Raw genomic sequence first — 22,327 nt, 5'->3', positions numbered from 1 at the left:
GTCTTTTTTGATATTGAGCTGCATGAGTTGCTTGTATGTTTTGGAGATTAATCCTTTGTCAGTTGCTTCATTTGTAAATATTTTCCCCCATTCTTAGGGTGGTCGTTTCATCTTGTTAATGGTTTCCTTTGCTGTGCAAAAGATTTTAAGTTCCATTAGGTCCCACTTGCTTATTTTTGGGTTTTTTTTTTCCTTTTCTCTAGAAGGTGGCTCAAAAAGTATCTTGCTGTGATTTATGTCATAAAGTGTTCTGCCTAAGTTTTCCTCTAAGAGTTTGATGGTGTCTGGCTGTACATTTAAGTTTTTAATCCATTTTGAGTTTATTTTTGTGTATGGTGTTAGGGAGTGTTCTAATTTCATTCTTTTATATGTACCTGTCCAGTTTTCCCAGCACCACTTATTGAAGAGGTTGTCTTTTCTGCACTCTACATTCTTGCCTACTTTACCAAAGATAAGGTGACCATATGTGTCCGGGTTTATCTCTGGGCTTTCTATCCTGCTCCATTGATCTATATTTCTGGTTTTGTGCCAGTACCATAGTGTCTTGATTACTGTAGCTTTGTAGTATAGTCTGAAGTCAGGGAGCCTGATTTCTACAGCTCCGTTTTTCTTTCTCAGGATTGCTTTGGCTATTCGGGGTCTTTTGTGTCTCCATACAAATTGTGAAACGTTTTTTTCTAGTTCTGTGAAAAAGGCCAGTGGTATTTTGATAGGAATTGCATTGAATCTGTAGATTGCTTTGGGTAGTATAGTCATTTTCACAAAGTTGATTCTTCCAAGCCAAGAACATGGTATATCTCTCCATCTGTTTGTATCATCTTTAATTTCTTTCATCAGTGTCTTTTAGTTTTCTGCATACAGGTCTTTTTTCTCCTTAGGTAGGTTTATTCCTAGATATTTTATTATTTTTGTTGCAATGGTAAATGGGAGTGTTTTCTTAATTTCATTTTGAGGTTTTTCATCATTAGTGTATGCAAGAGATTTCTGTGCATTAATTTAGTAACCTGCTACTTTACCAAGTTCATTGATTAGCTGTAGTAGTTTTCTGGTAGCATCTTTAGGATTCTGTATGAATAGTATCATGTCATCTGAAAACAATGACAGCTTTACTTCTTCTTTTCCTATTTGAATTCCTTTTATTTCTCTTTCTTCTCTGATTGCTGTGGTTAAAAATTCCAAAACTATGTTGAATAATAGTGGTGAGAGTGGGCAACCTTGTCTTGTTCCTGATCTTAGTGGAAATGATTCCAGTTTTCACCATTGAGGATGATGTTGGCTGTGGGTTTGTCATATATGGCCTTTATTATGTTGAGGTAAATTCACTCTATGCCTATTTTCTGGAGGGTTTTTATCCTAAATGGGTGTTGAATTTTTTGAAAAGCTTTTGTTGAAAGCTTTCCCTGCATCTATTGAGATGATGATGTGGTTTTTCTCCTTCAGTTTGTTAATATGGTGTATCACATTGATTGATTTGCATTTATTGAAGAATCCTTGCATTCCTGGGATAAACCCCACTTGATCATGGTGTATGATCCTTTTAATGGGCTGTTGGATTCTGTTTGCTAGTATTTTGTTGAGGATTTTTCCATCTCTGTTCATCAGTGATATTGGCCTGTAGTTTTCTTTCTTTCTGACTTCTTTGTCTGGTTTTGGTATTAGGGTGATGGTGGCCTCGTAGAATGAGTTGGGGAGTGTTCCTCACTCTGCTATATTTTGGAAGAGTTTGAGAAAGATAGGTGTTAGCTCTTCTCTAAATGTTTGATAGAATTCGCCTGTGAAGCCCTTTGGTCCTGGGCTTTTGTTTGTTGGAAGATTTTTAATTACAGTTTCAATTTCAGTGCTTGTGATGTGTCTGTTTCCATTGTCTATTTCTTCTTGGTGCAATCTTGGAAAGTTGTGCTTTTCTAAGAATTTTTCCATTTCTTCCAGGTTGTCCATTTTATTGACATATACATGTTTGTAGTAATCTTTCATGATCCTTCATGTTTCTGCAGTGTCAGTTGTTACTACTTTTCACTTGTAATTCTTTTGATTTGAGTCTTTTCCCTTTTTTTCTTGACGAGTATAGTTAATGGTTTATCAATTTCGCTTACCTTCTCAAAGAACGAGCTTTTAGATTTCTTGATCATTGCTCTTGTTTCCTTCATTTCTTTTTTATTTATTTCTGATCTGATCTTTATGATTTTTTTCCTTCTGCTAACTTTGACGTTTTTTTGTTCTCCTTTCTCTAATTGCTTTAGGTGCAAGGTTAGGTTCTTTATTTGAGCTGTGTCTTGTTTCCTGTGGTAAGATTGTATTGCAATAAACTTCCCTCTTAGAATTGCTTTTGCTGCATCTCATAGGTTTTGGGTTGTCATGTTTTCACTATCCTTTGTTTCTAAGTATGTTTTGATTTCTTCAGTGATCTGTCAGTTATTTAGGAGTGCAGTGTTTAGCCTCCATGTGTTTGTATATTTTACAGTTTTTTTCTTGTAATTGATATCTAGTCTCATAGCTTGTGGTGAGAAAAGATACTTGAAATGATCTCAATTTTCTTAAACTTAGCAAGGCTTGATTTGTGACCCAAAATATGATCTATCCTGGAGTATGTTCCATGAGCACTTGAGAAGAAAGTGTATCCTGTTGTTTTTGGATGGAATGTCCTATAAATATCAGTTAAGTCCATCCTGTTTAATGTGTTATTTAAAACTTGTGTTTCCTTATTTATTTTCATTTTGGGTGATCTGTCCATTGGTGAAAGTGGGGTGTTAAAGTCCCCTAGTATTATTGTGTCACTGTCAATTTCCCATTTTATGGTTGTAGCATTTGCTTAGGTATTGAGTTGTGCCTATGTTGGGTGCACAAATATTTACAATTGTTATATCTTCTGCCTGGATTTATCCCTTGATCATTATGTAGTGTCATTCTTTGTCTCTTCTAATATTTTTTTAAGTCTTTTTGTCTGATATGAAAATTGCTACTCCAGCTCTCTTTTTATTTCCATTTGCATGGAATATCTTTTTCCATCCCCTCACTTTCAGTCTATATGTGTCCCTAGGTCTGAAGTGGGTGTCTTTTAGACGGTATATATACAGGTCTTGTTTTTGTATCCATCCACCCAGCCTATGTCTTTTGGTTGGAGCATTTAATCCATTTACATTTAAGGTAGTTATTGATATGTATGTTCCTTTTACCATTTTTTTTATTTTTATATGCTTTATCAAATTCAGAGAAAATTAGTCAGTGTAATTTGGCAATCTTTTTTTTATTATTAGTTTCTTCTTTATAACAAAGTGAATCAGTCATACATATACATCTGTTCCCACATCCCTTCCCTCTTGCATCTCCCTCCCTCCCACCTTCCCTATCACACCCCTCTAGGCGGTGACAAAGCACCGAGCTGATCTCCCTGTGCTCTGCGGCTGCTTCCCACTATCTATCTACCTTACATTTAGTAGTGTATATATGTCCATGCCTCTCTTTCGCTTTGTCACAGCTTACCCTTCCCCCTCCCCATATCCTCAAGTCCATTCTCAGTAGGTCTGTATCTTTATTCCTGTTTTACCCCTAGGTTCTTCATGACATTTTTTTTTCTTAAATTCCATATATATGTGTTAGCATACGGTATTTGTCTTTCTCTTTCTGACTTACTTCACTCTGTATGACAGACTCTAGGTCTATCCACCTCATTACAAAGAGCTCAGTTTCATTTCTTTTTATGGCTGAGTAATATTCCATTGTATATATGTGCCACATCTTCTTTATCCATTCATCCGATGATGGACACTTAGATTGTTTCCATCTCCAGGCTATTGTGAATAGAGCTGCAATGAATATTTTGGTACATGTCTATTTTTGAATTATGGTTTTCTCAGGGTCTATGCCTAGTAGTGGGATTGCTGGGTCATATGGTAGTTCTATTTTTAGTTTTTTAAGGAACCTCCATATTGTTCTCCATAGCGGCTGTACCAACTCACATTCCCACCAGCAGTGCAAGAGTGTTCCCTTTTCTCCACACCCTCTCCAGCATTTATTGTTTCTAGATTTCTTGATGATGGCCATTCTGACGGGTGTGAGATGATATCTCATTGTAGTTTTTTTATTTTTCTTTTTGTGGTATGCGGGCCTCTCACTGTTGTGGCCTCCCCCGTTGCGGAGCACAGGCTCCGGATGCGCAGGCTCCGGATGCGCAGGTCCAGTGGCCACGGCTCACGGGCCCAGCCGCTCCACGGCATATGGGATCCTCCCAGACCGGGGCACGAACCCGTATCCCCTGCATCGGCAGGCGGACTCTCAACCACTGCGCCACCAGGGAGGCCCTCATTGTAGTTTTGATTTGCATTTCTCTACTGATTAATGATGTTGAGCATTCTTTCATGTGTTTGTTGCCAGTCTGTATATCTTCTTTGGAGAAATGCCTATTTAAGTCTTCTGCCCATTTTTGGATTGCGTTGTTTGTTTTTTTGCTATTGAGCTGCATGAGCTGCTTATAAATTTTGGAAATTAATCCTTTGTCACTTGCTTCATTTGCAAATATTTTCTCCCATTCTGAGGATTCTCTTTTGGTCTTGTTTATGGTTTCCTTTGCTGTGCAAAAGCTTTTCAGTTTCATTAGGTCCCATTTGTTTATCTTTGTTTTTATTTCCATTTCTCTAGGAGGTGGGTCCAAAATGATCTTGCTGTGATTTAGGACATAGAGTGTTCTGCCTATGTTTTCCTCGAAGAGTTTGATAGTTTCAGGCCTTACATTTAGGTCTTTAATCCATTTTGAGCTTATTTTTGTGTATGGTGTTAGGGAATGATCTAATCTCATACTTTTACATGTCCCTGTCCAGTTTTCCCAGCACCACTTATTGAAGAGGCTGTCCTTTCTCCACTGTACATTCCTGCCTCCTTTATCAAAGATAAGTTGACCATATGTGCGTGGGTTTATCTCTGGGCTTTCTGTCCTGTTCCATTGATCTATCTTTCTGTTTTTCTGCCAGTACCACACTGTCTTGATTACTGTAGCTTTGTAGTATAGTCTGAAGTCAGGGAGCCTGATTGCTCCAGCTCCATGTTTCTTTCTCAAGATTGCTTTAGCTTTCAGGGTCTTTTGTTTTTCCAAACAAATTTTGAAATTTTTTGTTCTAGTTCTGTGAAAAATGCCATTGGTTGTTTGATAGGGATTGCATTGAATCTGTAGATTGCTTTGGGTAGTAGAGTCATTTTCACAATATTGATTCTTCCAATCCACGAGCATGGTATATCTCTCCATCTATATGTATCATCTTTAATTTCTTTCATCAGTGTCTTATAATTTTCTGCATACAGGTCTTTTGTCTACTTAGGTAGGTTTATTCCTAGGTATTTTATTCTTTTTGTTGCAGTGGTAAATGGGAGAGTTTTCTTGATTTCATTTTCAGATTTTTCATCATTAGTGTACAGGAATGCCAGAGATTTCTGTGCATTAATTTTGTATCCTGCTACTTTACCAAATTCATTGATTAGCTCTAGTAATTTTCTGGTAGCATCTTTAGGATTCTCTATATATAGTATCATGTCATCTGCAAACAGTGACAGCTTTACTTCTTTTCCAATTTGGATTCCTTTTATTTCCTTTTCTTCTTTGATTGCTGTGGCTAAAACTTCCAAAACTAAGTTGAATAAGAGTGGTGAGAGTGGGCAGCCTTGTCTTGTTCCTGATCTTAGTGGAAATGGTTTCAGTTTTTCACCATTGAGGACAATGTTGGCTGTGGGTTTGTCATATATGGCCTTTATTATGTTGAGGAAAGTTCCCTCTATGCCTACATTCTGCAGGGTTTTTATCATAAATGGGTGTTGAATTTTGTCGAAAGCTTTCTCTGCATCTATTGAGATGATCATATGGTTTTTCTTCTTCAATTTGTTAATATGGTGTATCACATTGATTGATTTGCATTTATTGAAGAATCCTTGCATTCTTGGAATAAATCCCACTTGATCATGGTGTATGATCCTTTTAATGTGCTGTTGGATTCTGTTTGCTAGTATTTTGTTGAGGATTTTTGCATCTATGTTCATCAGTGATATTAGCCTGTAGTTTTCTTTCTTTGTGACATCCTTGTCTGGTTTTGATATCAAGGTGATGGTGGCCTCGTAGAATGAGTTTGGGAGTGCTCCTCCCTCTGCTATATTTTGGAAGAGTTTGAGAAGGATAGGTGTTAGCTCTTCTCTAAATGTTTGATAGAATTCGCCTGTGAAGCCCTCTGGTCCTGGGCTTTTGTTTGTTGGAAGATTTTTAATCATAGTTTCAATTTCAGTGCTTGTGATTGGTCTATTCCTATTTTCTATTTCTTCCTGATTCAGTCTTGGCAGGTTGTGCATTTCTAAGAATTTGTCCATTTCTTCCAGGTTGTCCATTTTATTGGCATAGAGTTGCTTGTAGTAATCTCTCATGATCTTTTGTATTTCTGCAGTGTCAGTTGTTACTTCTCCTTTTTCATTTCTAATTCTATTGATCTGAGTCTTCTCCCTTTTTTTCTTGATGAGCCTGGCTAATGGTTTGTCAATTTTGTTTATCTTCTCAAAGAACCAGCTTTTAGTTTTATTTATCTTTGCTATCGTTTCCTTCATTTTTTTTCATTTATTTCTAATCTGATCTTTTGATTTCTTTCCTTCTGCTAGCTTTGGGGGTTTTTTGTTCTTCCTTCTCTAATTGCTTTAGGTGCAGGGTCAGGTTGTTTCCTCGAGATGTTTCCTGTTTCTTAAGGTGGGATTGTATTGCTATAAACTTCCCCCTTAGAACTGCTTTTGCTGTGTCCCATAGGTTTTGGGTCATCGTGTCTCCGTTGTCATTTGTTTCTAGGTATTTTTTAATTTCCTCTTTGATTTCTTCAGTGATCACTTCGTTATTGAGTAGTGTATTGTTTAGCCTCCATGTGTTTGTATTTTTTACAGATCTTTTCCTGTAACTGATGTCTAGTCTCATAGCATTGTGGTCGGAAAAGATACTTGATACAATTTCAATTTTCTTAAATTTACCAAGGCTTGATTTGTGACCCAAGATATGATCTATCCTGGAGAATGTTCCATGAGCACTTGAGAAAAATGTGTATTCTGTTGTTTTGGGATGGAATGTCCTATAAATATCAATTAAGTCCATCTTGTTTAATGTATCATTTAAAGCTTGTGTTTCCTTATTTATTTTCATTTTAGATGATCTGTCCATTGGTGAAAGTGGGGTGTTAATGTCCCCTACTATGAGTGTTTTACTGTCAATTTCCCCTTTTATGGCTTTTAGTATTTGCCTTATGTATTGAGGTGGTCCTATGTTGGGTGCATAAATATTTACAATTGTTATATCTTCTTCTTGGATCGATCCCTTGATCATTATGTAGTGTCCTTCTTTGTTTCTTCTAATAGTCTTTATTTTAAAGACTATTTTATCTGATATAAGAATTGCTACTCCAGCTTTCTTTTGATTTCCATTTGCATGGAATATCTTTTTCCATCCCCTTACTTTCAATCTGTATGTGTCTCTGGGTCTGAAGTGCGTCTCTTGTAGACAACATATATATGGGTCTTGTTTTTGTATCCATTCAGCCAATCTGTGTCTTTTGCTGGCAGCATTTAATCCATTTACATTTAAGGTAATTATCGATATGTATGTTCCTATTCCCATTTCCTTAATTGTTTTGGGTTTGTTATGGTAGGTCTTTTCCTTCTGTTGTGTTTCTTGCCTAGAGAAGTTATTTTAACATTTGTTGTAAAGTTGGTTTGGTGGTGCTGAACTCTCTCAGCTTTTGCTTGTCTGTGAACATTTTAATTCCTCCATCAAATCTGAATGAGATCCTTGATGGGTAGAGTAATCTTGGTTGCACGTTCTTCTCCTTCATCACTTCAATTATGTCCTGCCACTCCCTTCTGGCTTGTAGAGTTTCTGCTGAGAGATCAGCTGTTAACCTGATGGGGATTCCCTTGTGTGTTATTTGTTGTTTTTCCCTTGCTGCTTTTAGTATGTTTTCTTTGTGTTTAATTTTTGACAGTTTGAGTAATATGTGTCTTGGCATATTTCTCCTTGGATTTATTCTGTATGGGACTCTCTGTGCCTCCTGGACTTGATTAACTATTTCCTTTCCCATATTAGGGAAGTTTTCAACTATAATCTCTTCAAATATTTTCTCAGTCTCTTTCTGTTTCTCTTCTTCTTCTGGACCCCTATAATTCGAATGTTGGTGTGTTTAATGTTGTCCCAGAGATCTCTGAGACTCTCCTCTGTTCTTTTCATTCTTTTTTCTTTATTTTGCTCTGCATTAGTTATTTCCACTATTTTATCTTCCGCCTCACTTATCCGTTCTTCTGCCTCAGTTACTCTGCTATTGATCCCATCTAGAGTATTTTTCATTTCATTTATTATGTTTCTAATCATTGTTTGATTCATCTTTAGTTCTTCTAGATCCTTGTTAACTGTTTCTTGAATTTTGTCTATTCTATTTCCAAGATTTTGGATCTTGGAAATACAATCTTGGATCAGCTTTACTATCATTATTCTGAATTCTTTTTCAGGTAGACTGCCTATTACCTCTTCATTTGTTAGGTCTGGTAGGTTTTTATCTTGCTCCTTCACCTGCTGTGTGTTTTTCTGTCTTCTCATTTTGCTTATGTTACTGTGTTTGGGGTCTCCTTTTTGCAGGCTGCAGATTCGTAGTTCCCGTTGTTTTTGGTGTCTGTCCCCAGTGGCTAAGGTTGTTTCAGTAGGTTGTGTAGGCTTCCTGGTTGGGGGGACTTGTGCCTGTGTTCTGGTGGTTGAGGCTCGATCTTGTCTTTCTGGTGGACTATTCCACGTTTGGTGGTGTGTTTTGGGGTGCCTGTGGCCTTATTATATTTTTAGGCAGCCTCTCTGCTAATGGGTGGGGTTGTGTTCCTGTCTTGCTAGTTGCTTGGCATAGGGTGACCAGCACTGTATCTTGCTGGTGGTTGAGTGAAGCTGGGTGCTGGTGTTGAGATGGAGATCTCTGGGAGATTTTTGCCGCTTGATATTATGTGGAGCTGGGAGTTCTCTTGTGGACCCGTGTCCTGAAGTTGGGTCTCCCACTTCAGAGGCACAGCACTGACTCCTGGCTGCAGCACCAAGAGCTTTTCATCTACCCGGCTCAGAATAAAAGGGAGAAATAGTAGAAAGAAAAAAATTAGTAGAAGAAAGAAAGAGAGATAGAAAGAAAGGAAGAAGGAAAGAAAGGAGGGAAGGAAGGAAGAAAGAAAGTAAGAAAGAAAGGAGGGAGGGAGGGAGGGAGAAAAGAACGAAAGAAAGAAAGAAAGAAAGGAGGGAGGGAGGAAGGGAGGAAGGAAAGAAAAAGAAAGAGTGAAAGGAAGAAGGGAGAGAGGGAGAGAGGAAGGAAAGAAAGAAAGAAAGAAAGGGGGGAGGGAGGAAGGGAAGGTAGGAAAAAAGAAAGTGAGAAGATAAAGTAAAATAGAGTAAAGTATAAAATATAGTAGCGCTACTAAAAATAAAAAAGTAATTATTGAAAAAAAAACAAAGAAAAAAAACGGACGGATAGAACCCTGGGACCTATGGTTGGAGCAAAGCTATACAGAGCAAATCTCACACAGGAGCATACACATACACATTCACAAAAAGAGAATATGGGGAAAATAATCGAAAATCTTGCTCTCAAAGTCCACCTCCTCAATTTGGGATAATTCATTGTAAAAAGAGGAAAAGGAGAAAAAATCTTAAATCTTGTCCTCAAAGTCCACTTCCTCAATTTGGGATGATTCGCTGTCCATTCATGCACTCCACAGATGCAGGGCACATCAAGCAGACCGTGGAGCTTTAATCCGCTGCCTCCGAGGCTGCACAGAGAGATTTTCCTGTCTCTTCTCTGCTCTCACAGCTCCCAGTTCTCAGCTTTGGACCTAGCCCCGCCTCTGCGTGTAGGTTGCCGGAGGGCGTCCGTTCTTCGCTCAGACAGGACTGGTTTAAAGGAGCTGCTGATTCGGGGGCTCTGGCTCACTCAGGCTGAGGGGAGGGAGGGGCACGCCATGTGGGGCGGGCCTGCGGTGGCAGAGGCCGGCGTGGCATTGCACCAGCCCGACGCGCTCCGTGCGCTTTCCCGGGGAAGCCGTCCCTGGGTTCCGGGACCCCGGCAGTGGTGGGCTGCACAGGTTCCCCGGAAGGGGGTTTGGACAGTGACCTGCGCTCGCACACAGGCCTTGTGGTGGCAGTGGCAGCAGAAGCAGCCCCAGCGTCCCACGCCCGTCTCCGGGGTCCGCGCCTTCAGCCACGGCTCGCACCCGTCTCTGGAGCTTCTTTAAGCAGCGTTCTTAATGCCCTCTCCTCGCGCACCAGGAAACAAAAGGGAAGAAAAAGTCTCTTGCCTCTTCGGCATCTCCAGACTTTTTCCCCGGACTCCCTCCGGGCTAGCCGCGGTGAACCAACCCCTTCAGGCTCTTCCTGCCGCCAGCCCCAGTCCTCTCCCTGCGCTCCAACCGAAACCTGATACCCGAGCCTCAGCTCCCAGCCCCGCCTGCCCTGGCAGCCGAGCAGACAAGCCTCTCAGGCCGGTGAGTGCCGGTCGTCCCCGATCCTCTGTGCCGGAATCTCTCTGCTTTGCCCTCCACACCCCTGTTGCTGTGCTCTCCTCAGCTACTCCGAAGCTTTCCCCCTCCGCCACCCACAGTCTCCGCCCGCAAAGGGGCTTCTAGTGTGTGGAAACCTTTCCTCCTTCACGGCTCCCTCCCACTGGTGCAGGTCCCGTCCCTATCCTTTTGTTTCTGTTTATTCTTTTTTCTTTTGCCCTACCCAGGCATGTGGGGAGTTTCTTGCCTTTTGGGGGGGTCTGAGGTCTTCTGTCAGCGTTCAGTAGGTGTTCTGTAGGAGTTGTTCCACGTGTAGATGGATTTCTGATGTATCTGTGGGGAGGAAGGTGATCTCCGTGTCTTACTCTTCTGCCATCTTCCTCCGGACTCCTCTACCATTTTCTTAATTGTTTTGGGTTTGTTATTGTAGGTCTTTTCCTCCTCTTGTGTTTGCTGCCTAGAGAAGTTCCTTTAGCATTTGTTGTAAAGGTGGTTTGGTAGTGCTGAATTCTCTTAGCTTTTGTTTGTAGGTAAAGGTTTATAATTTCTCCATCGAATCTGAATGAGATCCTTGCTGGGTGGAGCAATCTTGTTTGTAGGTTTTTCCCTTTCATTACTTTAAATATGTTTTGCCACTCCCTTCTGGCTTGCAGAATATTTGCTGATAGATAACCTGTTAACCTTATGGGGATTCTCTTGTATGTTATTTATTGCTTTTTCCTTTCTTCTTTTAATATTTTTCTTTTCCTTTAATTTTTGATAGTTTGATTAATATGTCTTGGCGTGTTTCTCCTTGGATTTATCCTGTATGGGACTCTCTGTACTTCCTGGACTTGATACTATTTCCTTTCCCATATTAGGGAAGTTTTCAACTATAATCTCTTCAAATATTTTCTCAGTCTCTTTCTTTTTCCCTTCTTCTTTTGGGACCCCTATAATTCGAATGTTGGTGTGTTTAATGTTGTCCCAGAGGTCTCTGAGACTGTCCTCAAGTCTTTTCATTCTTTTTTCTTTATTCTGTTCTGCAGTAGTTATTTCCTCTCTTTTATCTTCCAGAGCCCTTATCCGTTTTTCTGCCTCAGTTATTCTGCTATTGATTCCTTCTAGAGAATTTTTAATTTAATTTATTGTGCCGTTCATCATTGTTTGTTTGCTCTTTAGTTCTTCTATGTCTTTGTTAAACATTTCTTTTATTTTCTCCATTCTATTTCCAAGATTTTGGATCATCGTTTCTATCATTACTCTGAATTCTTTTTCAGGTAGACTGCCTATTTCCTCTTCATTTGTTTGGTCTGGTGCATCTTTACCTTGCTCCTTCTTATGCTGTATGTTTCTCTTCCTTCTAATTTTGATTAACTTACTGTGTTTGGGGTCTCCTTTTCACAGGTTGCAGATTCAAGTTCCTGTTGTTTTTAGTGTGTGCCCCTAGTGGGTAAGGTTGGTTCAGTGGGTTTTGTAGGCTTCCTGGTGGAGGGGACTGATGCCTGTGTTCTGGTGGATGAGGCTGGATCTTGTCTTTCTGGTGGGCAGGACTGCATCAGCTGATTATTATTGTATCTTTGATAGTGACAAAACAAAAGAATAAAATTCTTGAAGATATACATTAGCCATTTGAGGGTCGAATACAAATAAATAAATTATAGTTATGGAGGTTTTAGTTCCAAGCACTAATGGTGAGCATTGAAACCATTTAAACCCATAATTTTGTATAAATAATTAAAATAAGTCTAAATTGTTATAAAGATCTTAAATATTAAGAGAAGAAAATTATAAAACTAGGAAAATGTTCAGTGTATAATAATAAAAACAAGGACAATTTGAGGAGTTGGAAATAAAAGAAACTACAGACTATAAAAGCAAAATAAAGAAAAAAGAAGATAAAAGAAAACTGCAAACACAAGTATGTATTTTCTATGAGATACACATGTAAAAATAAATCAAAAGTGCAAAATTCAAAGGAAAGAACAGGACTCATCATCTAATAGACACAAATATAAAAATGTTTACAATATTAATACTAAACTTTAAGGTAAGATATTAAGCAATTATAAAGGAAGCTTATCTTTTGCTGATATGAATCTAAACAAGTAACTGATTGTTATTCTCAGCTATTGCAATATCAGATTCATCAGATGACTGGGTTTGTAGGACATTTCCTTTATTTGGAGCAGTGCTTCTCAAATCTGATTGCTCATCATGTTCACTTGGAAGAGCTTTCATTAAGTGTCAGTGCCTGGACCCCATCCTTGAAATTTCAGTTTAATGGTCTGGGGTGGGACTGTTGTCATTTTATAAAAGCTTCCCCAGGAAATAAAATGCACTTCCATGATTGAGAAGATGTTCAATATTACCACAAAGCCTGTTAAGAAAAATTGTGCCTCAGACCAAATAATTGAAAAGTACTTTCCCATAGCAGCCAAATCTTTTTTTTACTGCTACCTGGAGATATATACTTTCCAGTTGATTGAGATTAAAGCTCAAAGTAGCTCTGTTATTAAATATATGTGGAGAACCTTAATTAGGTTATAATAAACATTGAGGACTCAGACTGTTCACCATCTGTGATGGTTAATTTTATTTGTCCATTTGGCTGGACTATGAAGCCCAGATGTTCAGTTAAACATCAGTCTAGAAGTTTCTGTGAAGGCATTTTTAAAGATGATATTAACATTTAAATTAGTAAAGCAGTTTACCTTCCATAATGTGGGTGTGCCTCATTCAATCAGTTGAAGGCCTTAAGAGAAAAGACACAGCCAGGTCCACCAGAGAAAGAGAGAATCCTGCCTCCAGAATGCCTTTAGACTTGAGCTACAATGTCAACTTTTCCCTGTGTCTCCAGCCTGCCCTGCAGATTTTGCTCTTGACAATCCTCAAAATCATGTGAGCCAAATTGCTCAAAATAAAACTTTCCCATCTCCTATAATAGCATATATATATATATATATATATATATATATATATATATATATATATATATCCTATTATATCCTATATATGCTTAATATCATCTATATCCTATATACTCTATATATCTCCTATTATAATATATATGTACATATCATCTATCCACCTACCTACACTGTATCTTGTAATGTTCTGTTTCTCTGGAGAACTCTAACACACTATCCAACTAGGTGGAAATGAAATGAACTGCTAAGTTTCTGGGGTTCATGGCTTCCCTTTGTGCAACTGTGGTCCTTGAACAGGTTACAGGTCAACATTGAGTTCCCTCAATTACCCTTAAAACATTCTGAACTTGTAATGGTCTCTTTGGGGTCCTCACTTCAGAATCTTCAGTCTCTTTTCTTGTTCTCACCTCTATTCAGATCCTCTAAGATGAGGTTATCCATAAAGGGTGGTGAATGGAGTAACTGAAATCTAATGCTTGGGTCTTAAAATCTTCCAATATATTCTGAAGTATGTGGCTTTCAACAATAACCTCTGTTCTTTAGCTTCCAATTTCAGAACTGCATGATAAGCCAGTTTTGGGGGACAATAAGGCAAAAGTTAAAAGAAATATGGAATATTAACCTTTGCTGCAAAACATTTTAGGTTTTGAAGAATGATTGTGCAAACAGGTTGTGTTTCCATTATCATCTAAACTTTGTGAATCATAATAAGGACATTGCTAATCATCACTTGCCTTGTTTTAAGCAGGTCAGAATGTCCTAAAAAAAAAAACTCAGTAAATTAACCATTTGTGTTGCCCAGCACTATTTTATTTAGAAACATTGCCCTGATGACCAGATGATTGATCCATAGACATGGTTTTCAAATGACAGTGTGAACCATAATCACTCAGAGGACTTGAAAAAACAGATTCTGGGCCCCACCACTAGAGTTTTTGATTTAGTAGATCTCGAGTAGATTCTGGGAATTTTTATTTTTAACAAATTCCCTGGTAATGCTGATGCTCCTGGCCCTTGGCTCATATTTTCAGCAACTGTGGCTCTTAAACAAGTAATGTCAAATTAAGAGTTATTGGCAAATATTTCTTCCACTTGAGCCCAGCACAGGATCAACAGGGATTCATTGAGCACTTAATATGTGTTTGATCACTGCTGTGATGGGTGTTGTAGAGACAGATTAAATAGAGTTCCTGCCATCAAAGAACAAACCTATTTGGAAAATCAAGACTAACACCTCCCCACCAGCAGTGCAAGAGTGTTCCCTTTTCTCCACACCCTCTCCAGCATTTATTGTTTCTAGATTTCTTGATGATGGCCATTCTGACTGGTGTGAGATAATATCTCATTGTAGTTTTGATTTGCATTTCTCTAATGATTAATGATGTTGAGCATTCTTTCATGTGTTCGTTGGCAGTCTGTATATCTTCTATGGAGAAATGCCTATTTAAATCTTCTGCCCATTTTTGGATTGGGTTGGTGGGAATGTGAATTGGTACAGCCACTATGGAGAACAGTATGGAGGTTCCTTAAAAAACTAAAAATAGAACTACCATATGATCCAGCAATCCCACTACTAGGCATATACCCTGAGAAAACCATAATTCAAAAAGGGTCATGTACCAAAATGTTCATTGCAGCTCTATTCACAATAACCTGGAGCTGGAAACAACCTAAGTGTCCATCATCAGATGAATGGATAAAGAAGATGTGGCATATATATATATAATGGAATATTACTCAGCCATAAAAAGAAACGAAACTGAGCTATTTGTAATGAGGTGGATAGACCTAGAGTCTGTCATACAGAGTGAAGTAAGTCAGAAAGAGAAAGACAAATACCGTATGCTAACACATATATATGGAATTTTTTTAAAAATGTCATGAAGAACCTAGGAGTAAAACGGGAATAAAGACACAGACCTACTAGAGAATGGACTTGAGGATATGGGGAGGGGGAAGGGTAAGCTGTGACAAAGTGAAAGAGAGGTATGGACATATATACACTACCAAACGTAAGGTAGATAGATAGTGGGAAGCAGCTGCAGAGCACAGGGAGATCAGCTCGGTGCTTTGTGACCGCCTGGAGGGGTGGGATGGGGAGGGTGGGAGGGAGGGAGATGCATGAGGGAAGGGATGTGGGAACAGATGTATATGTATGACTGATTCACTTTGTTATAAAGCAGAAACTAATAAAAAAATTTTAAAAATAATAAAATAAAAATAAAATAAAAAGTTAAAAAAAAGACTAACACCTCAGGAACACAACTTAGTAGATAATAGCTATGTGACACAAACAAAAAGATTGGCAGGAATTCAGAGGACTCTGGTGACCACAGAATTATTCCATAGAAGGGAAACTTGAACTGGACTTGAAGAGCTAGACCAGTAGATTAGAAAAGGAGGAAAAATTCAAGGTGGGAGAATTACTTGGGGACAGAGGCAGAGATGAAAATGGGCATTAAATTAGTGGTCTAGGGAATATGGTTGGTGTCTTTCATATGTATGAATTTAATAAATAATTTTATGATCATTGCAACAGAGTGGTGAACAGATTCAGAATGGTTGGTGAGGAAGTATATTTACAAAGGTCTGTGGGGGCTTCCTTGGTGGCGCAGTGGTTGAGAGCTGCCTGCCGATGCAGGGGACATGGGTTCGTGCCCCAGTCTGGGAGTATCCCACATGCCGTGGAGCAGCTGGACCCGTGAGCCATGGCCGCTGAGCCTGCGTGTCTGGAGCCTGTGTTCCGCAACGGGAGAGGCCACAACAGTGAGAGGCCTGTGTACCACAAGAAAAAAAAAAAGTCTGTGAGCCAGGCAGAGGATTAAGAATGAGCAGAACATGAAATCCAGAATGTTAAACAGAAGAAATCTGTGAGAGGATATACAAATTTGGTAACAATGTGCAGAATGGATTGGAACGTAGAAATGCAAGATGTCTGAGTACCTGGAGCTAATGGTTCAGTGGGGGATCCAAGAGTGAGGAGATTAGTCCCAGAATTAGGCTTGTTGTAACAACAGAGTAAAGAGAAATGGACATGTGACATTCCCAATGGAAAATTATTGGGTTTAGTGACACAAATAAATGAGTAGACGTGGTACTTTTATACTGAACTTGAGTAATCATCAGGAGAGGTAGTGCTACTAATGGGCAGGAATATTTTCAGGAGAAGTCAGTTTTGTTGGAAATACATGGATTTGAGGTTATGATAACACATGTGTCATCTACAAATTGGCACTTGCCATTGGCACTTGTCATCTATGCCTACAAAGATTAAATCATGTGCTGCTGCATCTGCTGACTTTCAATGTCCCCTGAAAGGAGTCCAGGGTAGAGAGCAGAAATGAGGCACTCTGTGCTCTGGGAAAAACTGGCAGAGCAGGTCTTCAGATAGTTATTTTCAAGAGATGATTTTGTGAGCCTAATTTTTGTATATGAGCCCAATTTTTGTATCTCCTCATGTCTAGAAAAGCACTAAAATCCTTTGTTTTGATGTCTGCTACTCATGACTAGCAGTAACCTTCACGAGATTAGTAGGAAATTTCTGCAAAAAATATGTGCTTGATTGCATGTACTCCCCCTTCAGCAAAATCATATATATACTGACCTTCCCCCACCTTTTTGGAGCAGTTCCTCAGAGCTATCTGAGATGCTCACTCCCAGGCTATAGACCTCATTTTGCCCCAAATAAAACTTAATGCACAACTCTTACGTTGTGCATTTTTTTAAAGTTGCCACATACAAGAAGGGAATTGTCCAGCTGAGATTTGTAGATTCAAGAAGGAGGAGAGTACATGACTTACCAATTTGAAAGTGACTAATATTAATTTGTTATTTAAAACTGTAAACATGAGAGAAAATGTTGACTCATGCATATTTTTCTTTTGAGTTTTAATTGAGTGCCTTCAACAGGCCAGCCATTGCATTTGGAGTACAAACTGTAACGTAATGAGAGAATTTAGAGGAAGAGGGTGTAAGGTCAAAGAATTGAATCTTGGAAGACTGCCTTAGAGTTAAGATAAAGGCAGAGGAATCAATGAAGAAACATGTGAGAGGTAATGTAGTACAGGGAGAATGGGGAAGGTATTGAAAAGTGTTTGAAGAAGAAGGTGATCAGTTGTGGTGAACACAGCAGAGGTTGAGAAACACAAAAATGGGGAGAGGTCACTGGACTTGGCAAAAGAAAGCATTAAAAATCTCTTAGAGTGACTTCCCTGGTGGTCCAGTGGTTAAGACTCTGTGCTTCCACTGCAGGGGCATGGGTTCAATCCCTGGTTAGGGAACTAAGATCTCACATGCCTTGTGGAGCAGCAAAAAAAAAAAAAAAAAATCTCTTAGAGTCAAGTAGGCAGGAGAAGAAAGTAGAGTTGAGGAGACTGATGAAGAAAGACCCAGAGGAAATAAAATGAGAAAACAAGGCAGAATGCCACACTAATGGAAGGCTAATGGTTAGAAGGAAGTAGAAAAAATAGCTGATCCTCTTAGAATGAAGGGAAAACACAACACAGATGTGATGTACTGTTAACCCAATCACCTGCTTTCAAAATTAAATGTGTTTATTTACATAAATCTATAATTATTAAATATTTCTTACACATGATGTAATCTACTATAAATTATAAGTGCATTTTAAAGACCACATGAAATGATCACTGACTTTCAACTAAAGGAATTTCTGTAAATATTATAATAATACTGGATTTTTGTGTGACTATTTTATAGAATTGGATAGATTAAATCTAATACATATAAATTTCAAAGTGTCTAGTGAGATAATACATGGCTTATTTTCTATTTTATTTGGATGAATGGAGGTTAATAATTATTTTTTTTCTCCCAAGTTGGAGAAACTTCATGGAGGATGAAGAACATAAGAGGTAAACAATGTCAAGAAGGGGAAACAAATGAAAATTTCCAAATTTGATGATTTTCCCAGCATAGAGAAAAAGCATTGATTCAAGAAAGAAAAATTAGTTTAGCAGATCAATAGTATATTTGGTAAGAAGTAGAAAAGAGCTGGAAGAAGAATATAAAACTTTATTACCACATATTCTGGGAGTTTGCAGTGTTTTCATGGAGAGGACTTCACTTTACAAATGAAGGTTGGGGATACAAAGGTTCTGAATTTTATTTAGGGTGGCACAAAGTCATTGCTTATGATTAACATGAGAGTATCGGTGCAAAAAAGAAAAGGAGAGTATGGGAAAGATGAATTAAGTTGTAGTAAATTTTGCATTTTATTTATTTTTATTTTTTATTTTTTTATTTTTGTGGTATGTGGGTCTCTCACTGTAGTGGCCTCTTCCGTTGTGGAGCACAGGCTCTGGACGCGCAGGCTCAGCAGCCATGGCTCACGGGCCCAGCCGCTTCACATCATGTGGGATCTTCCCAGACCGGGGCATGAACTCGTGTCCCCTGCATCGGCAGGTGGACTCTCAACCACTGCGCCACCAGGGAAGCCCCTGCATTTTATTTAACGTGCTGAATTTTTACTAATGAAGAACTGAAAGTAATGACATATTACCATTGATAATTGGGAAGTAAAATAGAAAGGAATTTCCAGAAGAGCAAGATGAAATTTTATATGGTAAGGAAATATTGTCCAGAACAACTGAGCATTTTGGGGATGGTGAAAATAGCAACTGCAATTCTTTATAGTCACATGAAAGTCCAAAATCTAAAAAGGAGCAGATACTTAAGTGAATAAAATTGTAGAACAAAATAATTCCACAAAAGAAACATGTATGGTGGTTCTAGTATTCTGAAGAGCCTGCACAAGGCAAGATGGTTTCCAGAGTATAGAATGCACAGAGCAAAATCAAACAAAAACTAAAAATAATAGTAGGGTTCTTACTTTTAAAGACCTTACACATCTTACAATTCATAACATAAGACACTTATGCAAACAAATAAATGCACAATATAATAAAAATTATTTGCAAAAAATGTTTCAGATAAAGTACTAATTTTCAGAAGCTTTCTTCTCATTCACTAAAACTCAATCCTCATTCAGCATCTGAAAAAGGGATTTTCAACTCTCATGGTCAAGTATACATACTCTACTGAGGTTGAGTTGAGATTAACTTGGTAGGTCTGAATTAATTTTCTATCAAAAGCTTATTTTGAAAATATTCAGTTGAATGCAGGCAAAACTGCCTCCCACGTGGTTATTTTAAAAATAACCAGTTTGACTTAACATGGCTTATTCTTTATTTCTGTGTAGAAACACCCATCATTGTCTTTAGGAAGCCTGTACACTCATAAGACTTTCACATTTTAACATATGCTCTAAAACAGTACTTTTCAAAAAAAAACCTTAAAAAGTTATTTCTCAACTTAAAAGTATTTTTATTGCACAGATATGTTAGTTTGTTGAATGACATCAGATTGGTTCTTTCTATATGATTCTCCAGAGGACATTTAAAAATGCTCCCTTACATTCCAGTTGACATTCTTATTATACTGCCTGTCATACAAGAGGTGCTCAAGTAAAATTTTAAGAATGAATGCAAGTGGTGAATATCCCTAAAGGGACTTTATTTTACAGCATTTGACAGTGTATTTTTCATCTTGGAAACTTGGATTCTTGGAATACCTTTTAATACCTCCCAGACCCAGTGTTCCTGGAAACATAGCTGGAGAATGCTGCTTACATAAACTGCCACAAATCCAATGCAATCAAGGTTAATACTCAAGGAGAGATTTTTACTCAAGAGTATTTAGCAAATAATGGTTTCAAGGAAATAGGATATGACTAAATGAATTGGCAAAGAAGTAATGATCACTGTGTCTCAGAAAATCAACCTGATTATGTCATTCCTTTGCTCAAAAGCTTCTCTTATTCTCCACTATATTTAAAATGAATTCCATGCCTTTTGCAATACCTTGATATTTAAATTCCTTTATTATTTGGCCCCAGTATATCAGATTCTTTTCCCTAGTTTGTTCCTGTGGTGGGGGAAAAAAAAGAAAAGCATACCTGACCTCACAGAGTCTATGTTTTATTGAGAAGAAAAGAGAGTAAACAAAATAAATAAGTAAAGTACAATTGGCTATATGGTGATGAATGCTATGAAGAAAAATTAAGTGGAGAAAGATATATGGGAAGATAGAAGTTATAAATAAGGATGATCAGGGAAGGCCTCCCCTAGATGGTGACATCTGAACAAGACCTGAAGAGGGTATGGGGGTGAGTCACATAGACTCATGACATTAAAGTTGCATGTAGGAGCATAGCAAGGATAAAAGCCCTGAGTGGACCCATGACTGAAGTTCTCTGAGGACTGTTTCATGTCATTTCTCTTTCCTTTTACCCTGCTTCTGTGTCACCCACCTTCTATCTCCATTTATTTACCCAAGCAGTCAGTGATTTGGTTGTATATGCACTTTTCTTCCTCACTAAGTTGGAGGTTCTTTGAAGGCCTATTCTGGGTCCTATTCATCTTTTTATATTCAGCAGTGCCTAGTGTGATGTTATGTTTTTTAAGAAGCTCTCAACAAATGCTAATTAAATTGAAGGCATATTTCTCAATTTGGCTTTCCCACTTCCATCCCTCTCCTATGTGCTGCTGTAGATTTTAGGATAATATTAATGGCACCTGACAAGGCAGGGATCCCTAAGCTCCTATCTTTCTTTAGGAGCCCGAGATGGGAATCCTGTAGAGGATGGGAGATTCTCAGTGTTTGAGTTAGAGTTGGGGGGAATTACTCCCCTGCAACTGAAGAATTTTCTTTTTCTTGTGTCCTTGTTGGGTTGGTGATACAGAGCTTTCACTGCTTGGTGGCCATGTAGACCATGAAGTCAAACACATGGTTGCTATGGTCATATTAATTCTCCCACTGGGAAATGAGCTTCATGTAGTATTCACTGAATCAATGCCAACCTCAGCCTCAAAGCTGAAGGTGTGGTTTTTCACTTTGAATATCGTAGGAGGCAAACTGGTCTTTTTTATATCTCAGGATATGATCTTCACAGAACTCTTCAATCTTTGCTTCAGCGCCTTCTTAATTCATCGTGTTTGGTAGTTCTACTAGGTTGAATAGTATCCTGTCCAAATTCACGTCCACCCAGAGCCTCAGAATGTGACTTTATTTGAAAATGTATTTGCTGATACATGTATAATCAAGATAAGATGGGGTAATATGGATTAGGCTGTACCCCAGTTAATCCAATGACAGATGTCCTTATAGGGAAGAAGAGGGAAATTTGGTCAGAGATATGCACAGAGGGAAGATAAGAGATACACAGGGAGAATGCCTGTACATTATATGTGTCTGTGAAGACAGAGGCAGAGAATGAAAAGATGCATCTACAAGCCAAGGAATACCACAGATTGCTGGCAACTGTCAGCAGCTAAGAGGAAAGCATGGAACAATTATCCCCTTGAGTCCCCAAGAGGCAACTAATCCTGCTGATGTCATGATTTTGCACTTTTGGCCTCTTGAACTGTGAGAGAATACATTTCTATAGTCTTCAGTCAGCCAGTTTGTGGCAATTTGTTATGACAGGCCTTGGAAAATTATACAGTAGTGTTCTCTAGACAGTAGGTCAGACCTAATATAATCAGGTTGGGTGTGAGGACACAGAAGACTACACCAGTCAGTTTCAGAGGTGTCTGGCGTACATTGTCATGTGCGTGCATGCTCTACAAGTGGTTGTTCTTTTATGTACTTTACTGCACAGTCCTGTATAGAGTACAGTAGTACAGTATGCTTATTTCGAGCCCAGGATGTCCAGAAGCAAGCATAAAAGCAGCTGTGATGTAGCTGGTACTGTACTGTACTTTTCAAGGTACTGTACTGTAAGATTAAAATTTTTCTCCTTATTTTTGTGTTTGTTTTTTATGTATTATTTGTGTGAAAAGTATTATAAACATATTGCAGTATAGTACTATATAGCCGAT

The sequence above is a fragment of the Mesoplodon densirostris genome, chromosome 5 (genome assembly GCF_025265405.1).
Source record: "Mesoplodon densirostris isolate mMesDen1 chromosome 5, mMesDen1 primary haplotype, whole genome shotgun sequence".
In the NCBI taxonomy this organism is placed as follows: domain Eukaryota; kingdom Metazoa; phylum Chordata; class Mammalia; order Artiodactyla; family Ziphiidae; genus Mesoplodon; species Mesoplodon densirostris.
The sequence above is the reverse complement of the archived record's forward strand: the minus strand, read 5'-3'. Positions refer to the sequence as shown.